This window comes from Adelges cooleyi, unplaced genomic scaffold (genome assembly GCF_023614345.1).
Source record: "Adelges cooleyi isolate 19-005CV unplaced genomic scaffold, UGA_ACOO_1.1 ACOO_flye_CR_arks_rails_tigmint_CR_PRNA_307, whole genome shotgun sequence".
Classification (NCBI taxonomy): domain Eukaryota; kingdom Metazoa; phylum Arthropoda; class Insecta; order Hemiptera; family Adelgidae; genus Adelges; species Adelges cooleyi.
The window spans coordinates 2530102-2538170 of NW_026095978.1; positions in this window are offsets into that span (position 1 = coordinate 2530102).

Below are 8069 nucleotides of genomic sequence, written 5' to 3' on the forward strand. Positions count from 1 at the left end.
AACTTTATAAATAACAAATTTCATCTAGTTAGTACTTTAGGTTGGGGGTAAAAATTGAAAACGTTTACTTCTGTACAGCCGAAATTTGAAAAACAAAAAAAAACATACCAGTTTTTAAGTTAGAACTTTTACCGGCTATAATTTCGAGAAAAAAAGTAGGATCGAGTTGAAATTTATATGAAATATTTATTTGGTATGCTTGCACACGTCAGTTGTATCAAATTTAAATGAGACCCATTTCCCACCCCCCTTGTTGGGGTTCAAGTTTTTTGTTTTTTTAGTTTTTTAGTCGCAATTTTAGGACTTATAAAATAAGAATTTGTCAGTAGTTAGAACTCATATGTATTCATAACATATTAAACGGAAAACAAATTCGGCACCACAGTTTTCACAGATTGTGTATATTATCACAAAAACACCTAAAATCTTAAAAAAAAAATTCATCAAACTATTTTATGTAGATCTATGCAGAATGATACTATTAAGTTTTGTGCTCAAATACCACTTTTGAATTTTAGCTTACACAAATTTAATTTTTGTTTTTTTTTTGGCTGAGTGAAATTGAAAACTAATAATAAATTCGTATTAACCGACCCCAAAAACATATAATTTGACCACTTTTGAAGCATTTTATATAAAAACCCCGAAAAATGTTTTAGCTTTGATGCAGAGCGGTTTTACTGTGATGTGGGCTTTTTTTTATCTGTATACACTGTAACTTTTTAAATACTGGACCAATTACAAACATGGTGTATCAGATGTGAGAAACGAACCGACGCTAATAACTGTCGGTTGGTAACATCGACTCGTTTTAGGTTAGGTTAGGTCCCAACGGTCGGTATCATAATATTGTGTTTACTAGTAGGGAGGTTGTAAAAGAGTTGGTTCGGATGACCATTGAGTTTAGAGTGGAACCTTGCATAGTAGATTATGGCAGTTTAGTGAACTGTTTTGGCGTTTAAGTCTGAACAATTACTTCGACTAATGCAAACGCGACTATTTATGTACTATAACAATAAAACAAATAATAATCCAACTTATTAAAAGACTACGGCTCTTGTAAATTATATTATAAACTTCAAAGTCCAATAAAATTCCATTTTACTAAAAAACGAAAAATAGATTAACATAAATGTCTAAATTTATTATTCATACAAGTTGCTATAAGATATTGCAAAATCACCCCTCCCTAAAATCCTCTTATCGATGGGTGCAAAATTACAATGACATTGTATTATAAAAAAAAACCAAAAACAATTTACGTAAACGGTTTTTTTTTATTATTCTAGAAAATCATCAATAAGTCGGGTTGGCCATGAATTTCTTAAAACCTTGAATTTGTCGATTCGTATATTTCAATTTATGTGAACAGTGGAAATGGAAACGCACATCAAACAACCCAAGTGTTTTTCTATAGTAAAAAAATTGTGTTTTCGAGTAAATGCTTAGGCACGAATTCGATAAATAATACTTCCATAGAAAATCGTACATATAAATCTTTCTTTACTTTTGAATAATAATTATTATAAAAGCTACAAAAATTCTATTATTTTAGGATAAAACTAGTGTCCTGTCTTTAATGAATCAATCAATTTTCTAGTGTATTTTGATTTATCGAAATAGTAGAATAACATGTTTTTGTAATATGCTCGAAGGTACACGTGTATTAATATTGGGTGTTTGCTTTACTACGATTTATCATTTTGTTTTTTTTATCGATGTGCAAAATGAAGTCATAGGAAACGAATTTAACAAATTAACGGCCGGAAAGGCATACAACTTTTCCTAAGGGTCTAAAAAGTTCTTTAAGTTCCTGGCGTGCAAGTTGTAAAATGTATTATCTACATTTCCTTTTTTTATGTAATGGTATATTAGATCAAAATTGTCTTTATCATAATTTAATAGGTAAATGAAAAAAAAGGGTTAAGGGAACAAATGCCCTCGTTTCCGGCCAGACGACATGAATTGACCTTTAACCCAATCAACGTTTCTGTAATAAATTTCTTGGGGTTTTCGGTTAAAAAAAAAAAATATATTACTGCTACAATTTTTTTTAACTTAAGCATAATAAATCAAGACTGTTTCAACTTGATAATAATTCTTAACCAGATGACACTGGTGAAATAGCAACAAATTGCCACATTTTGTCTTGTAACCATATATTAATAATTTAAAAATAAAAAAGAAAATTACCACATTTCTCATTACGGCTTATAAAATATTTAAGATGGTAAACTGGCACAACAAACAAATTTGGCAGTTTAGTTTGTTAATAAAACTTATTGCTAAATAGCCGTAACCTCAAATCGTGGGGTCTGGCTGAGATTTAACTAAGTAGCTTGAAATTAAAATAACAAGCAACGGGTAGCAAAAAAATAATCTAAAAGTATTAAAATTAAAGCTTTAAAAGTTAAAATTAACCAGTTGGGAGCAGGTTCAATCTTTAAGTTGTATTTCCTCAGAACTTGAGTTGTGGCAGTCTTGCTTCAAGGGTGCGACATGAATCCTACTAATTATATGCAATAGTTATAGGTTAATTTTAAGTGCATTGTCTTTACAGTGCTTCTATCAATACCTATTTACATTTTTAACATATAAAATGTACTATCGGTGGTAATATCACATTAACAATTTTAGGTATGCATTTTTCCCCAAAGTGATTTTATCAACCAGGAATTGATTTGTGATTAGTTTGCACTGTGAATGAGCTTTAGTGACTGGAATAATGCTATTGTTTTAAATTCTTCCGGTTTTCTTTCCTCTAATCCTAATTAATTTTTATCATAATTGTTGCTATTTAAGTTAATTTTTTTAACACTATCGACATTTTAAAAGTAACAATATTTGGTTTGTTTGATTATCAAACCGCAAAAAACCAAAATTTAGGACAAAGTGATACTAATTATAGTTTTTTTTATATTTTCCAAATTTTAAATTAAATTGCTCCCGTTTTTTCCAGAAACTTGCAGAAAATAACTACAGTGATAAATATCCAGTTATTGTCTGATAAATATAAATATAATTTTTAGACAGGTTCAAAAAATTTGTTTTTTTTTTTGCCTGCACAAGAAAAGTGGATACATCTCGGTGAAAACAAGTATTTTTTGGCTAGTCGCAATTGTATAGGTACTTCATTATTTATTTAAATAACACTAGAAAATGGACTGATTTTTTTTAATTAATCATTACTTAGTACATTTTTAAGACACGTGGTTCTAACTACTGGCGATTAGAAGCATATGGAAAGACTTTCGAGATTATAGCTATAGTTAAGTTTTAACTAATTAAAAATTGTCTTTCCTTAAAATTTATTTTAAAAACAATATAGATTTGTTGAAATAAAAATGAATATAGCATTTATTTTAAGTTTTAAGGGTTTTTCAAGGTTTTTAGAATCTCAAGCCCCCCTGATCTCCGCCAATGCCTAGCCGGTTGTTTTTTAACTTGGCAATGTAAAATATAAACAGATATTTTATCGAGCGTTTCAATTGAAAATCTATTGTTTTGCTATTAAAACGAAATTGTTATTGTGTTTTCTGCTGTTGTTGTCGTTGTAACGGTTCTTATTTGTGCACATGTTTCATTTGCAAAAATATTTCACTGAAAAACAACTTATTTTTATTGTTCCATATAGGTCGGTACTATTAGTTTTTATAGTTTTATGCGAATTGTTGTTTTCAATATTTCACAGTATTTTTTGTCCCTGCATATTATGTAACTTAAATGGTAAAATATATATTTTCTAATTTTTTAAATGAAGGATATTGTACAAAAAAAGCATTTTTCAGCCGAGTCTGCAACTACGAAAGAGCAACTTTAAACGTGTTTTCAATACGTTACCGTGTATGAAAGTTAATATAAAATTATACAGAAGAGTAATTTACAATGATGAAAAAAATAGTTGTTCTTTACTACTTATGGGTAACAATGCCACTAAATTATTATAGAAATACGATTAACCCTAATCTACTATTGTTGCAAAGACCTTAACAACTGAAATTCCAGAAAATGTACACCAATAAACAATCATTGTATATCATTATAAAACTAGTAGCTTCTTGTAATCGAATCGAAGCTAAAAGAAAATAGTTCATAATTGGACTATTTTTAAAAATTGTGTAAATTTATAGGGATTTTTTTTTCGATTTTCGCGACAAAGAAGTGGTTAACTTTTCTGTCTGTTTTGGCTTTTACTTTTTGAGATATTCAACTGATTAAAAGCTAATATCCTACTCTTGTTTTGATCATTTATCTATAGTCTATTATACTAGCTATAATATTGCTCTTAATCTAATTTTTTATTATGCACTACTACAACAACGTTAAAATCTTTAACTATAATGTCATGACTAGCCTGACCAAGTGACCATCAATTGTTTTATTCTAACAAGTAACAGTAGCTCGTGCGTCTTGTTACTGTTCTAGTAATATTACGAAATGTAAATTATTACTAATGAAATGCTTGATAGTTGATAACCGTACATAGATGAGCTGTTTATATTAGTACTCATAAATGTGAATATTAATTCCATTGGGAATTGGTATTCTAAAACCAAACAATTAAAGTTTTATGTTTTGATTGTGGTACATCAAATTTAAACTGTTCGGATTCAAGAGGTTTGATTTCTTTACTGAATAATGATAAACTGCTAATTTGTAAGTTAACTACGTATAATTATTTTTAATTATTATGAATATAACAATTTTTTTAAAGCAATCAAATGTCGGTGTCGAATTTTTGAAGAAGAAGGGAAAATACAAAGTATTGTGCAAACATTATTTTGTAAACATTTAAGTAGTTTTTGAGTAAACTAGTGTAGAGCGATTTGTAGATTGAAATAAGAAACAATCTTATTTCAATAAATAACTTCAATTTAAATAATTATTACAGATTGTAAATATATTTTTATTAATAAAAAAAAAAAAAATTTAAAAAAATTTAAATAATGTTTTTAATACGTTTCCATGTATGAAAGTAAATGAAGTACCGACTAAACGGAGATCCGGTGAAAAAAAAGTATAAGCAATTAAACAACTTGTTTTCGACTGAAAGAAAACATAATATAATAATATCGTGTTGTGTCGTTTGTATATTGTGCAGATAAGTATGCACCACAGCTATTTAAATCTTAAAAAAAATATATAAAGTAGGTAAAGCTATAAAATTTGTTTTTGTAAAATACAACTGTTCTTAAACGCCATAACGTAAAAGGTCGTGTGTTGTAAAAACAACAGTTGTTTTTCATATTTTATTTGCATTGCGAAATTCAATGGTATATTGTGAAAAATATTGTAAAATAATTTAATGTGTAAAAATAAAATACTTATAATAATATATCGTTGACTTTTGTAAGACAAAAGAATTTTAATGAAAACTAAAAATGCTAGTTGTATACTAATAATTACGCTAATAGCATGTAGCTAAATGTCCTTAGGGATGAAATAACAAATCAAATTATTCTAAACGCTTAACCAATGGTAAAATATGAATGTACAAAATAGCGGTATTCGTTAAACTGTAACTTATGTAAATACACACTACTATCGCACAATGAGATAGTTCATACAACCAAACGGGATACGTTCACAAAAAAACAATTTTTCTAATACTAGTACAAAAAAATATACCTGCTTGTTTTGTATATGTATATTATTTACATATACATATATAATATATATATATATGTATATTAAAAATGATACCCAGATCGTTTAGAAAACATGAAACCATCTAAAAAAAAATGATTAATATTCGAACTTAAATAATTATTATCAACAATGAAAAATAATTTAATATTACTAAATTTACTATTACTTTTTTGATTAAGCTATTACAATATTAGCTGGATTTATTATGAAAAAGTAAAAATATAAACGTTTATAACACGATTTCGATAGCAAAAATATGAAATCTGCCTTTTAGTCCCTGCCGATAAGATGTTAAACTTCATAACATAAAAAAACGAGCACATAGTATAAACCAGCAAAGTCTAACTTAAGCACAATCCAAACCAGCTAAGTAAGAAATTACTAAATTGGGGTTCAGTGTCCACAAATTCGCATATAAGTGTTTTTTAGCTTCGATGCAAAGCGAGAAGGTATTGGTTTTACTCTGATTTGTGTTTTTTTTTTATCTGTATACACTGTAACTTTTTTAATACTGGACCAATTCCTTCGAATAGCAACTCTATAAATCACAAATTTCACCTAGTTGGTACTTTGAGGGGGGGGAGGTAAAAGTTGAAAAACTTTACTTCTTCACAGACGAAATTTGAAAAAACAAAAAAAAAACCGTACGAGTTTTTAAGTTAGAAATTTTACTGGCTATAATTTCGAGAAAAAGAGTCGGATCGAGTTGAAATTTATAAGGAATAATTATTTGGTATGCCCGCACACGTCAGTTGTATCAAATTTTAACTATACCCAACTAAAAACACGGTGTACCAGATGTGAGAAACGAACAGACGCTAAAAACTGTCAGTTGGTAACGTCTACCCGTGTTATGTTAGGTTAGGACCCAATGGTCGCTATCATAATATTGTATTTATTACATGATATCACAGACGACTAATCGTGTAACTGATTATTGTAGATAAACGAGTTAAGACACTTAATGATTCTGACACGACAAAACCACTGTCGTTATCTCGTTATTTTATCGCCCGCATTATATTACCGACCGAAGGTCAACTATGAGTATATAAGGTCCAACTACCTGCAAATTATGAAGAGGACTGTTGTTTTTTGGATTCAGCTTAAGTGTTGGTTTTTATGCAGTATACCGCCCCAAAATTTATTTGTATTACACAATTTTTTTAAAGGAAAACTAATGTTTTGCATATTGTTATACTGTTATTCATTTGAAGAGATTCACGCTTGATTGTTTAAATTATCTTATATAAGATATGTAATCTGCTTCGTGCTAGTTTTTAATTTTCAGTTTATAATTTTGTATAAGATATTTCATTATTTTATTACTATGTTTTAAATTAAGGTTCTGTATTTACAAATGAGCATCAAAGCGTTTATTTGAAAGTGATTTTATTCAATTTTATCACTTTTATTTATAATAATTTCTGTAGACCTGTGACCTCTCCGTTTCCTCATTGCTTTGACTACATTATGCCTATACTCTACTGTACTAGCCTCTCGGATAAAATCACTTTCAAATTAACGCTTTGATGCTCATTTGTAAATACAGAACCTTAATTTAAAACTTTCTAACTTTGCTGGTTTATACTGTGCTTAGTTTGGACTGTCCTGGCTTGAAAATACTAACTACCGATTTGCATCGAAGCGTTTTTTCGAAAGTGATTTTATCACTTTCAAATTGAAAAATTCCTGTAAAACTGTGACTCCCCGTCCCCACTATGCCCCGACCTAACTATGCTCCGTCCCCACTATTTCCCGACCCCACTGTACTGGTTTTTTAATGTGAATTTTTAGATACTTTGCATCTACTGACTATGTTTGTTTTAGTTTATTTTATTTTACTTTGTTAGTTATATTATACTAGACTAGTTGTCTTATGATTTATCGAAATGTAAAAACATTTATTCTCATGTTAGTTAACGACTGCCAGTTGTCTCAATTCTTTCAAATGGTATTTATGCATCTGAACCAGACGGTCCAACTCAATTATTTATTTAATAATATTTACCTAATTGTGTTAAAGACATTAAAGGGACATTTAAAATACACAAATTAACAAACAAAAGAATATATATAATATATATATATATATATATATATATATATTACTGGCTATAGTTTCGAGAAAAAGAGTCGGATCGAGTTGACATTTATAAGAAATATTTATTTGGTATGCCCGCGCACGTCAGTTGTGTCAAATTTAAATTAAACCCATTTCCCACCCCCCTAGAGGGTGTTCAAGTTTTTTTTTTATTTGAACAAATAAAATAATTTATTCAATTTTACGTTTTTCTTTCATAACTTGAGGCTACAGTTGCAAACAAATTATACGATTCCATTTTTATTGGTTCTAGTCTTTCAGATACCTAAATGATAGCATTTATCAATGAGAAACAAGGCAATACATTTATTTTGAC